The 13,263-nt window shown below is 40.9% G+C and overlaps 1 protein-coding gene across 1 annotated transcript in view; it reads left to right on the top strand.

Annotated features, from left to right (window-relative positions):
* LOC141913074 (asparagine synthetase [glutamine-hydrolyzing]-like) overlaps window positions 1-13,263 on the top strand; it is a 164,671-nt gene that overhangs the window by 126,910 nt on the left and 24,498 nt on the right. The window lies entirely within an intron of this gene.

Here is a 13,263-nt window from a genome sequence, read left to right as displayed (position 1 = left end):
TTTAGAAATCGTTTGAAAATCGCCTTTTCATTTTTTTATGGTTCAATAATGCTCGCTTCGTTAGGGAAAATCGTATGGGAAAATCGCCTTTTCCATCAGGAAAACAAACCTTCAGAAATCACGGACAACTCTGTCACGAACGCGGGTGTCAAAATGCGAATAGGTACGCGATCGCATTACCCGCACGCGTAATGGGCTTATTAATTCGTGTGACATTGGCTGTAGGGAGTTTCCGGTCGTGCTGTTTGGAATATCCGACCTTGGACCCCCGGAGAAAACACGAATCTGCCCGGAGCCTTCACCCGTAAATACATACATACACAACCTATCAACCTCACAAATAACAATGTACGGATAATTGGACGAATTAGATTGACGCGAAACACGCGGCTTCGCGCGTTCGTGAAAATGTTGACAGCGACGATTATTAACCGCGTCGAAAGTCGTGCCGGTTGACGACGACGACGACGACAACCTAGACACGAAAATCGGTTTGACCTGACGAAACTTTGTACTGAGTTTCTGCGGGGGAAGGAAATTCGTTACGAAAATATTTGCGAGGTTTTATATAGAATAAAAAAAACATCTACAATATTGACGATCTGACGGAAAATGACGTGATGAGAAAAGAACGCCGATATTTCGGGTCGAACGCTTCTATCCATCTCCACAGATTTATATGAAATGTCCAGAAATATAATAATGATAAATAAATTGTAATTTAATATATAATATAATAATAAATTGTATTTCGTTTAAGTTTCTTCGGCGAACAAGAGATATGTATGTATTAAAATGTTGCGAATTTGTCTGGGTTTCCTCGCCAATAAACAGCATCATTTCGAGTAAAAAAAGTTTTTCGAAAATATTTCTGAAGATGCATAGAAGAATTCTGAAACGTCCAGTGACTTTGTTGTTATTGTCGTGACTGGCTTGAATCGATGTGCCATCCGATTTTTACGTTGACCTAAGCTCAACTAAATTTCTGAGAATCGTCGTCCGCATCGCGACCTTTTACGCCGCCGACAGGGAATTCCGCGTGAAGAAAACCGTACAGTATTTTTTCGGGGATAATCGTGTTTACCGGTTTACCGGAGAAATCGCGTAGCTGGGTCAACATCTTTTTCTCGTATTACGTAAAACCAAAGCAATGAATCACAACAGGGGTGAACGATCGTGAAACAAGGTTTATAATCGTTTACTTTTTAACGTAATGTATTTGTCCATCAATGCAAGTGTGTGGGCTTCTAGTGTGTGAGCATCTAGTTAGTGGGCTTCTAGTTTGTGGGCTTCTAGTTCGTAAGTTGGTGTTTCAACTTCAGCAGTTTGTCCAGCGTTTTGTTCCACAGTATTTTGTATTCACTTCGCTACTTCTTATCGTGAATTAATTCGTTAATAAAGTGTTAAAACACTATAAGATGAACTGATGGAGCTCGGATATTTATCGATCATCGGGAATGATTGTTAATTAAAACTTGCATCATGGTATGAAACTAATTCCTCAGAAAAATCACTTCTAACATTTCAGACAAAGTACCAACGCATAAACTATTCCTAGACTTAAAGACTAATTATTCGTAGATGCAAGACTAACATTTCACGTAGGAATAATAGTTTTTAGACCTAAGGCTAACATGTCACGTAAACTTAAAAAAATCTTAGACCTAAGACTAACATTTTCACGTAAGACTTACATTTCTGATAATAATATATGCAACGCCAGGGCTAAGGGCGCTTCTATAAAAACCTATACGTTTACTATAGGAACAAATTCCGAATTTTCTGATAAACAGACTCCACTTACCGCGGATAGTATAGATTAGTCAAAAGTTGTGACTTCGAAGTTGTGTTTTTCCTAAAAAATTAAACCCGCTTTCTCGGGATTTAAAAGTTCAATCTAAATTTCTATCTTATCCGAATCGATGGTCCACCTATGCATAAATCTATATGAAATATGACGGATTGATTCGGGATATTCACGAACCGAGTTCGGTCCGAAATGATTAAGTCGAGATAGATTAAGCATTGAAACCGCCTTTTTCTAATCCGGTTTTTTTTTCAGCCATGTTCGGTATCACGAAGGCGTTACTGGTTGTCGCGATGTCTACGATCGTGTTTGCGTTGACCACCTCGGCTCGACCGTACAAACAGAAAAAACAATCTGCCAAATTTGACGGTACGTACTTTTTTAGTGTCATCATCCCGTATGTAAACACGACAGTCTGTAACATCAGGCGTGAAAAATATCTTTGCCGTTAATGAGTTACGCGACGAACGTCCGTCATACAGCCACGTAACATGTTGGGAATTGCGAAATTTCATATCGCGGTGGATATAAATCCACAAACACGTGACATGACTGAGTCTAGTATTTTCATTTTATCGAAATACATGTGTAGGACAAAAATAGAGCTGTCTACACTGCCAGGATATCTGCAATCCTAGAAAAAAGGTCATTACAAGTAAAGGCAATTTGACGTATTTGTGAAAAGCGTTACTTGACCACAGTAAGAACATTTTGGTTAGCCAATCCAACAATTGAGGACCAGTCTTTGCTCATTTTGGTTCTAAAACCAATCAAACAACTTAACACTAGTCTAAGGCCATGTTTGTTCCATAGCCAATCTAGCAACTTAAGACCAGTCTAAGTTCATGTTTGCTCCATAACCAAACAACCTAAGACCAGTCTATGCTCATTTTTATTCTATAACCAATCTAATAACTTAAGGCCAGTCTAAGCTCATTTTGGTTCTATAACCAATCAACTTCAGGCCAGTCTAAGCTCATTTTTGTCCTACAACCAATCTAACAACTTAAGACCAGTGTTAAGATTCAAGACTAACGATTGTGGGCATAAACCACAACCTTACAACTGGGTCCAGTTCTGAAAGAACAAAGTACCATATACTGTATATCACAACCTTTCCAACGACCTTGAGAAACGGTTAGATTTAGAAAAAGAAAAATCATTAATGGAGCTTCGTGTGCAATTGACACGGAGAGTACATATCCGTTTCGATCCGCTACTTAGATTGATCGCGAACGAACATCGACCGCTTTGGATCAATGTTGACTCGTGTCTACACGGTACAGAATTGCGCATTATGAAAACTTGCGAGCGCCAAAAAAAAGAAGAAGAACTCCGCGCCGGTTTATCATCGAATCATCAATCTTCATTCAACGACATCGTTTATTATTTTACGTCTAGAATTTCGTTTCCATTCTCTGTTTACCAGCGATTTAAAAATGCGCTTCTTTATTCTCTCAGCATATCGATTAAAATGCGGCAATGTTTTCTTCGAAACTTGTTTTCTATACGACGCATTTTCCGCCGTTTCGAAGATTTTTTTTATCATTCACCTCCGATTTTCGCGTGTTGGTTTACGGCGTATTTTAGATTAATTAGTGGCAAGGAGTGAACGCCGTTTGGTTCGTTAGAGCCTCCGTAATTAAGGTCGTCGTTTTTGTCTTGGCTTTAGCCCCAGTGTAACATTAATGCAAAAATAAGCATTGATGAAACACTCTGCTCGTGTTGTGACAAACGACGCACCCTGTCCGTGACAATGATATATATGGAAAATCCAACGCAATGAATGAATAATCATGAACATTAATCAATTCCTGAAGATGAGTCGAAACGTTGAATAAACTACTAGCTCAAAGAAACAGTTCGGACTCGTTTATCCTTAGATAACCTTATCCTTCTTGTGAATATCTAAAATGTTTCGTTCAAAAATTCCAAGAATCGCCAGCAAATATCTGCATTTCATTTTCTTTAAAATGCTGTATAACTTATGTTCATCGAGCAAGGGGCTGCAGAACTATATGATATTCAATCTAAACTTATGTTTTAAAAATGAGCGCAAATCATCGCAACAATGGGGACCTCGAGGGACCGCCATAAAAAGGCGCCTAGAAACTGGAAACTTCTTTATTGACGCGACATGTACACGTATATCTCATTATTTTGGAGACTCGTTCACCCGATAGAGCTTCTACACATTAGTAGCGAAAGCTTGTGCGTCTTAAAGAATAGTTAACCTACATAGTAATACTCGTCTCGGTGTAAGCCTATTTATTCTACACCCGGTTAATACGGCTCTTCTACGAATCTATTTTGACGTTTACCATACGATGGATGTAACCGCGAAGATAGTCGAATAAACTTTACTCAAGGCAACATTCGGACTTCTTTTCAGATATTCGGATCTTCTTTTCAGAGAGCGCGGGATTCTCTATATCGACTGCCGGAATATGCCACAATCCACCCCGGAAAACATATTTTAGTTTTTGTCATTCAACCTATAAATTAGCGCATCAATTAAAACGACACAAACCCCGAGACTTATCTAAGTAGCCGCTTTAATTTATCGAAACAAAAAAAAGATTCCCGCGATGCTTAATCATCAGACGATTTAATTATCTTCTTGTTGTCGAAATGGCACCGGCTACTTGCGCGACGCCCACGCGAAATTTAAATTCCGATCGAGCCGTTAGAACTTAATGAAACGAATGGCCGATAGAGGTCGCCGCCGCGTCAATTAAATCGAGTCGTTAGAACTTACCAACGAAACGGGTGACCGATATATCAGTCGCCGCATCAAATGAAATAATTTTCAGAAATTCCGTAGAATGCGACCTTTATTTGAAAACAAATTTTAATATTCACTAGTTTAAAGACTCATCAGTATCGAAGAATCTATAGTCAGATTTAAGCCATGAATTCATTTAAGCTGAGGGCCCAGAGCCTACTAAAATTCAACGCACACGCCGCAAGGAGACCGCAATTTTACTCAAATTTGTAAACATCATGTATGAAACGATGTACTCAATATTGAGATAATTATTAACGAATAGTAGGCATAAAGATCTTGAGTATTTGATGGCGTTATGGCCAAAGGGTCCTGAGTTTAGTATATTTTAGTAAGACGTAAGCCCAGCGCATTAATAAGGTTAGACGATTTGCCGGTTTTGATGTTAATGAAGTTTACTTTACCGTAGAGTCGGGGGGGGGGTGAACTTAGCAAAATAAAATTAATTCAATTAATTAGACTCGTACATCACTGTAACGCACAAACAAGGAATTTAATCAAATTTAGATTGAAATTAATTACGATTTGTAGAATGAATCATCATTTCGTTTTTCGCCGAGATAAATCGAGCGCGGACTGCTATAGGAGAATAGATACGAGTTCAGTTCGATTTGACGGATCGAGGAAGCTTCCTCGCGCCCGGGTGAAACTTCCTGCCTGGAAGTTCCATAATCTATGACAACATTCTCCATTTCCGTCAGCGCGGCACACGCGGCTCGTTTAATAGATGGCTTTGATAGAGTGCGGGTCCCGTAAAACCTAATAGACGGGGTATTAAAAATTTGAAATGATGTACATCGATGTACGATATTTCGAGGGCTTTCGAGTTTTACATCGCACAAACCGAAAACATAGAAAATAAATACTCATGGATCGCCGAAGCCGGATATGCGTTCAGTATCTATAAGCGCCTACGCGAAGCCGGTTATGGGAAGACCCACAGAATCTATCCCCTGTCTAGAGTGTGAAACATGTGGATTGGATTTTGACAAGGCGGCTTTATCATACCGACGCCTACGGGGTACTTTAGTTCCCATAATCTTTCTGGTATAGATATAGTAGGTTTGTTTCGTTGCCGAATGTGGTGCTGGTCCAGTTACTACCCAGACACATTGACAAACAGCGCGGGTCGCCCGCGGTTTCTTAATTCCTATAATCTGCGAGGTTTAATTCGTCTCAGTGCGGTGCTGGTGGTCGTCAAGTTGCCACACAGACACAACGACAAACAGCGCGCCGTTTCGCCAAAACACTCCGAAATGCAATTAAACCTATTTGTAGATGGAATTAAGTCCCGCCGAAGATAAATGGTCTTCTATTGTTTAACGAGGATTAATGGCCTTAGCGTGCGCTTTTGCAGCATCTTAAACGAGAAGCGATCCGTCTCTGAAATCGTTTATACACGAAGTTCATCGGCCTCTGGATCCGCCCATGTTTACAGTTGGAAGCGATGCTATACATCGGCCTTGCGGGTAAAAAGACGAATGGTTATCTATTTCATAGCGCGGTGGTAATACGGTTAAATAGCTGACAGGGTCTAATTTACGTATCGGTCTCGATGGTTTGTCCGCGCGGGATATTATCGGCTCGTCCAGTTTTCATTTCCCACTGGACTCGACTTCATCAGATCCTACACGTTCGGGAATTCTACGTTTTACGTTAAGGTTGTCTATCATATTTTATCGCGCGGTATACTTGAATTCCATAAAGATTTCATATTATATATAATAATAATAATAATAATAATAATAATAATAATAATAATAATACGTAATATATAATAATAATTTGTTATTATATATATCATATATTGACGCACGAGCTTTCGCTACTAATGAGTGACTTCATCAGGTGAAGCTACGATGACCTGATGAACATACTATACAGGCCTGTACCCAGGGAAGGGGGGTGCGTTGCAAAATCTCGAGTCCGCTATTTTTTGTCAAAGAAAATTTAATAGACCTAATCTATGGATTAATAGACCTAATAAAAACTTATTCTGAAAATGTTTCCAGGATTTATTACATTTTTTTCATTTTCATATGAAATATTCACTACAATTTGGCCGGAAATGCATCTAGAAAGTTTCCATTTTCAAAATTTCCGAAATAGCGAAAGCTCGTGCGTCCAACAAACTATTTAACCTATAATAGTACTACTCGTCTCGTTAGAATATATTTGATATATGATAGTTTGATATTTTCGATAAAGCATTGTGTTACACAGAGTGAAGTAGTGCGACCCTTTACTATCGGGTTTTCAGCAGCCCTCGAGCTCGAGTACTCGGCTCGTGAGTACGTGTCGAGATATTTCGCCTCTTAAACCGTTATCAAAACGCCTGCAAATCAATTATCTAAAGTTCGAACAAACAAGCTCGTAACATTCTAGCTATGAAGTACCGCCGCGTGCGATTTTTTCTATCACTCCCTCGTTCTGGCGAGAAATTAAAATACGATACGTCGAATACCACTCAAAGCCAGTCGTTTGCCGGGCGAATTTCGTATATCGTATAGTGAATTTTTGTCTGTTTTTTTCATCTGTTTTCAGAAGATACGATGTTCAATCTACTGATGACGTACTGTCGACGAAACACCGACGGCAAAATCGTCTGCACAATACCGCCTAGATCGGTACCGCGTACGTATTATATAACAAGTTCAAGTGATAGTTTCATTCGTCATAATCGAGTGACTTGGTCGTAGTAAGAACAGTGTAAACATGGAAAACCCCGTCCCCCAGCCCCGTCCCACTGTTTTTATTTCTAATCGTTAAGATATCTTCGGTCAAAGTCTAGAAATTGTATAATTGGAAATATTACGAACTGTCTGATGAACACCCGACAACCATGGGACTGGCATGACTCACTCTCCAAGACGGGGTCATCCACAATGCCCACAGACAGTGATAGAGCAACATTTTTCCGACCGAGATGACATGCCCTTAACCTCATTGGCTACATCGTACTTTTATTAAAGGGTCCACGTTATCTCTTACAGATTATATAAGGGGGTTTTACTCGAGTTTATACCGAGTTTATTAGGATAGATATGCCTTTAGGCCTCATCGGCTATCATCTCGTAAATCTGAGGCGAGGGAAGCCGACACGATGTTATCTCGAATGAATACGCGTCCCTTCTCGTGAAGGGTGTAATGACACTGTACCGCAGGCGTTGCTATACATCATCACCGTTTAATCAAACCTGTCTCTACTCGCTAATTTCGATTCTATTCTTCTCATTACGACGCGATTTCGTTTTTAAAGTAATTATCGTAGTATTTCGACGCGCGATAATAATCGACTTTCGAGCGTCGTAACCGTTCTATACGAGATAGCTTCCGGTTACCGCAATATGGCGGCCGAAGCATCGTCGAGTCGTTTTACTGAAGCAAGTAAAACTTAGCCGCTATCGCACGCTAAGACTTAGAGAGTCGATAACCAATCATTATGGATGCTAGATTCAAATCTGACTCCTTCCACAGTGCAGGCTCTTATATAGCCAGTATATTCTTAAAGCGGTCACAAATCTAACCGAATAGCTAATTCCAGTATGGAACTAAATAATCTATTGATAAGTTCACCAAGAACCTTTGTGCCTGATGTACCAAAGTGTCCTTTGGTCCGTTTGATCGTAGAGGGACGGAGATCACTGTAGAGACAGTGCCAGGACTGGGTGAATTGATAAGAGGTTTCCTAGTTAATTCGTAGCGTGTGTGCCACCCTATTGGACAAAATCATCAACATCCCTTTCAGTAAGCAGAGAGGCTTCTTTTTAAAAATTCCCCTTTCTGAAAGAAGCATCTTTGAGAAATGCGCCCAGCTACGTACACGGGGCGCCCCGCAAATGTGCAACCGTCGCGATATACGCCTGTTTGAAAATGGTTGATTTTCTTTTTTATTTCGAATATAGTTTCAGCGCCGGCCAATAACGAAGAGGCGCCGTTACTGTGCTACCACAATGGAGTTCGAATGACGTGTCAAGGTTTAGATTGAGGAGCGCGCGTAATGCAGACGCGTCGACTCGAAACATCACCCGGTACGTCATCGATAACTACTACATAAAATCATATAGTCCCGATCAGGCATTTTCTCTTATTACTTGCAGAACGGATCCTGCGCCCAGAATTTTACCAAAAACATCATAAAGAATTTTCTATCAGTCCTCCGGCGTCTTTCCATCATAAATTTCCTAAAAAACGTTCCTTTTCTAAATTTTCGGTACTAATTTTCGTTCTGATAATTTGTAAAAAAAAGGTTAGTTCTTTTCGTTTCTTCAATCATCATTTTAATTCAATTCAACTCTTTTCTTTAAACTTTTTTTTCACAGTACGTCCAAGATTTTGTACGGAAAATACTGGGGTGATAACAAAATAATTGGATTTAGATTTTCTCTCCATTCTCGTTGCGCGGATCCCCCGGGGGTGACATGGTGAAAAATAGATATATTTTTTTCTCTCGATCGAAAGAAACGGTTTTCGTGGGAACGAAAAGATTATTTCCTTCGAACAAAAAAAAACATTTTCATTTTATCCCATGTCACCTGCGGGGCTTCGTACCTTCGACCTTAAACGCCCTTGATAGATAGATTCGTTTTAAATTTTTTCTTCATTCGTCCTTTCATTTTCTCTTGGAAAAAAAATCCGCAATCGAAGTAGTTAATAAAAAGGCCTCGGTAAAACCAATGACCAATACAACGAGCCGCCGATTCTGCGTTTACCAAGTGCAAAACGAAATCGAATTAGATATGAAATAAATAGCGGTCGCTATCAATGATGAAACTGGTCGTCCGGATGACGAAATGCGTGGGTTGCCGACGACGGGCGGATTTCGAAGCGCAAAAAAAGATGATACACGCGCCGATATCGTTTCCGCGGCGAGCCAGCTGAACGGTCGCTCATCGGTCACCGCCTCGGGCCGAACGCACGCAACTAAAACCCGATTGATGGTCGATTCGTTCAACGGCTATAAATAGAACTAATTTGCGGATTAAAATGCTCGACCGCTCGTTCAGTAGATGCATTACCGACGATCCATGGTTTGATATCGTGGTCGATGAATTCGTCGATCAAAAAGATTCATTAAAAGAAAAAAACAACGAAATGACAGCCCGTATACACCGAATAGATTAGATTCTCGATTCGTTTATTAGAAGAAAGGTTTCTTTCTCTCGGAAATATGGTTTAGAAGAAAAATTGAAATCGAATTATCCTCCAAGTTAACATCTTTTAACCGATCGGAAAGGGTATCAAGATCGTACTTCGGAGGGGGAGGGGTGGTCAAAGAAATGAGTACCAACAAAGGGAGGGGGTTTCAAATACGGCTGGTTTGGCCATACGTACTCGTACTATTTGAACGCTCCCAAAAGGAAAACAGAAAATGTCGTTGAAATCTTTTCTCCAGGAGTTAGAAACATCAGCCCGATACAAGGCTAAACCAAAATGATACCTTGTTTCTCCGCAGCGGCCGGCTCATTTTGTAATCAGTTCATTTCTATAGCTGCCGAGTCTGCTATGGTAAAATTGATCATAATTTTAAAATAAGTTATGTACAGGGTAGATAGGCGGCCGGCCGGCCGGATCAACTTTTAAGCTCACTAGAGCGGACAAACAAGGTATAAATTTTCTTCAGCCTAAACGTATTGAGTTTTCATTCTGAAAAACGTCGCGATCATATCCATCGATGAATTCATAACACACGGCAACGCTCTCATAGTTTTTTTTTCTACATTTCTAATTTTGTTTTTATTTCAGTTACCCACGCTAACTCGCTCTCTATACACAGTTCGTATTACAGTCGATTTATCATCGTCAAATCGATGTCGTCATTTCTAGCCGTGTCTCAAAAATATTTTCACTAATAAACAGTTTTCATATTACACGTTCAATCTCGACGTCAGCCGCGTCTCTCTGCTATTTTTTTCTTTTTGATTCAAGAGAACGTCAACGTCGGATCAAACAGGATTCTCCCGTTTCATGCTGCAGATGTTTTGCCGTTTTTTTTAGAATAATTTGCCACCGAACGTCAACCGACAAAAATGGGGGAACTTGGGACATTCTGGCAATGGGGGAATGGGGGATATTCTGGATCCCCGCGAAAAAGAATTTCTTATACGCAATGGCCGAGAAGAAGGAAGGTTTTGTGTGATCACGTGGCGAAACAGAAAGTTTCACGACTATGGAAGTCCTGACTATGGAAGACTCTGAGTCCTTGGAAGAAATACCGTACACCTAGAACTTTCCCTTCGAGTTTGAGAAAAGTGTTCGTTTAGATTTCAGGAAACGAATTGCGAAAATAGTCCGTAACACCGGGTGACCACTCTTCGTGCATTTATGAACTTTCTTGACTTAAACCTTTTGAATCTATTCATTTTTCACGAATGACGCATTGATACAGAAGCGCGTGGTCAAATATAGCATATCCAAATTCCCTGAACTCACAATAGTATGTCTGTATTAGCCAAATTCCCATGCGATTTCCCGGGTTTTTTCCTAGATTTCCCCGAGTCTTTATGGTTGTCCAGCTCAGTGGCCGCCCTTGTCTAATAACCGTCGGTAAGAATCGACGTCGACATGTCGGACAATAACGACGAGTCATATTTTCGTATTATTTGCGGCAGGAACATAATTTTCGATCTACACAAATCGTCAGGAGCCTTGATCGAAAACTATTCAATCTTGTAATCCATATCGAGTATGGCGAAGGTTGTCGTCTTAAGCCGAAACATTGTCATTAAGCATACACACCTGTATGTCATAAATACTTACACAGCTTCGGCGCTGCTGATGAGCGTATATACACACACGACAATATTCCTGATCACCGCCATCAGCAGCGGCGGCGGCGGCGGCGGCGGCGGCGGCGGCGGCGGCGGCGGCGGCGGCGGCGGCGGCGGCGGCGGCGGCGGCGGCGGCGGCGGCAGCGGCAGCGGCAGCGGCAGCGGCAGCAGCAGCAGCAGCAGCAGCTCAACGCGGCAGATTTCAAGGGAATTTAACGCGACTGTAATGAATTTCCGAGTTGCCGTGTTTAAACAATTTCAGTAAGTTAATTACATCGTTAATGCGGCCGCTGATGAGTCGGGGGATTTGTTTTCTTTTTTGTTTCACATCTCGTGTGCTCGCGCGACAAATTTCCTAATACTTTTTCTAATTTGGCTAACTGTACTTTCTGTATAAAACAAGATATAAGAATACGGTATACAGACTCCGTCTGCCTCGTATATCTCGCGAGACCGATAAATTCTCCCCGAAGTATTTCACGAGAAAGCGTGTTTTAAGAATATTCATTAGCAAAACGAAACAAAAATGTAATCGAGAAAGCCTCCTTATGAGGAGGGCCAAGCATGAAAGCCACAAGGCCGCTACAGCAAGCAGTTCCGCGTGTGAGAAAAAATATAGGAAAACGAGAAAAGACGATGAAAAAGGATGAGGCCGGAATAAACGATGAAAGTGATTTAGAAACAAATTGAAACAGTTGGGGTTATCGCATAGATGTGACGTCACGGATTTGTGCGCAGTACTTGGCGCGCTCGCCAGCCACACAGGGACGTCCATTACGTCAGAGTTTCACGCGTGAACGCAGACGCAGGGATTGAGACGTTCGCCTCCTCGTAAAACTCCATATTTTATACTTCTTTACACTTCTTTATACTTCTTTTATACTTTCAAAAATCTATTTATTTCGAGAAATGAATATGAAATTTTTATTTCAACGATCTCACGTCGCAATCATTTCAGTTTTTCACATTCCAACAACAACGCGAGTGAATTAATAGGTCTATACATACATACATATATACATACATACATACATACATACATACATACATACATACATACATACATACATACATACATACATACATACATACATACATGCAAACACTTGGCACGATATTCGTCCGCTATTTTTGACACCCCGAACGAGAGTACAATAACAACGAAATTTATTCATCGACCGAGTTTGAACGTTCATAAAATGTCGATTATCAGAAATGATAAAATCGAGAGCGCAGGTACTCAAAATCGCGCATCACAAGACCGCTCGGGTCGGTGATAAATGTTCGAGTGTCGCTCGCGGTTTAAGAATTATTGCCAAAACGAGCTTCCAACGACAACAACAATAACAAACGCGCAGATGTTTGCACTTTACTCGAATTACTACCGAATAAAGCGAGGCGAACCGATAGAATGTTGATTATAGAAAGACGAGCGACGCGGCGTTCGGGCGATAATTCGAAATACCGAGGCATTTTCGCGCCGCTGTTTCTGTCGTGCAGGCGATTGCAAAAAATTCGTGTATAGTGCCACTATTTTAAATCCGGTGGACACGATCGCGAGGAGGATTTCTCCGTCGCTCGCCCGATGGTAAAATCGTTCCCAGCGCGAACACCGAAAAGTACGGACACTCGTTTTTTTTGTCAAATCAACATTTGATTGGAATAAACTGCCGGAAAATATCATCTGCTCTGGTACAACACTGAGCGGTTTGACGCCCAGCTCAGTAAAAACTAACCCCTTGCCTTGCGCTCTCCCCTACCCGTCGTTTTAATGCCGATATCGGATACTGCGACGTAGCACATACAGATTACAGATTATAGTAAAATCACCTGTCAACAGCTTCGCGTGAACGCGGCAATGAAGTGAAGGAAAATAAACTTTTCGGTCGTCTTGTTCATCG

The sequence above is a fragment of the Tubulanus polymorphus genome, chromosome 11, assembly GCF_964204645.1.
Source record: "Tubulanus polymorphus chromosome 11, tnTubPoly1.2, whole genome shotgun sequence".
Taxonomy (NCBI): Eukaryota; Metazoa; Nemertea; class Palaeonemertea; order Tubulaniformes; family Tubulanidae; genus Tubulanus; species Tubulanus polymorphus.
Note: the sequence above shows the minus strand (reverse complement) of the source record. Positions and strands in the feature narration are given on the sequence as shown.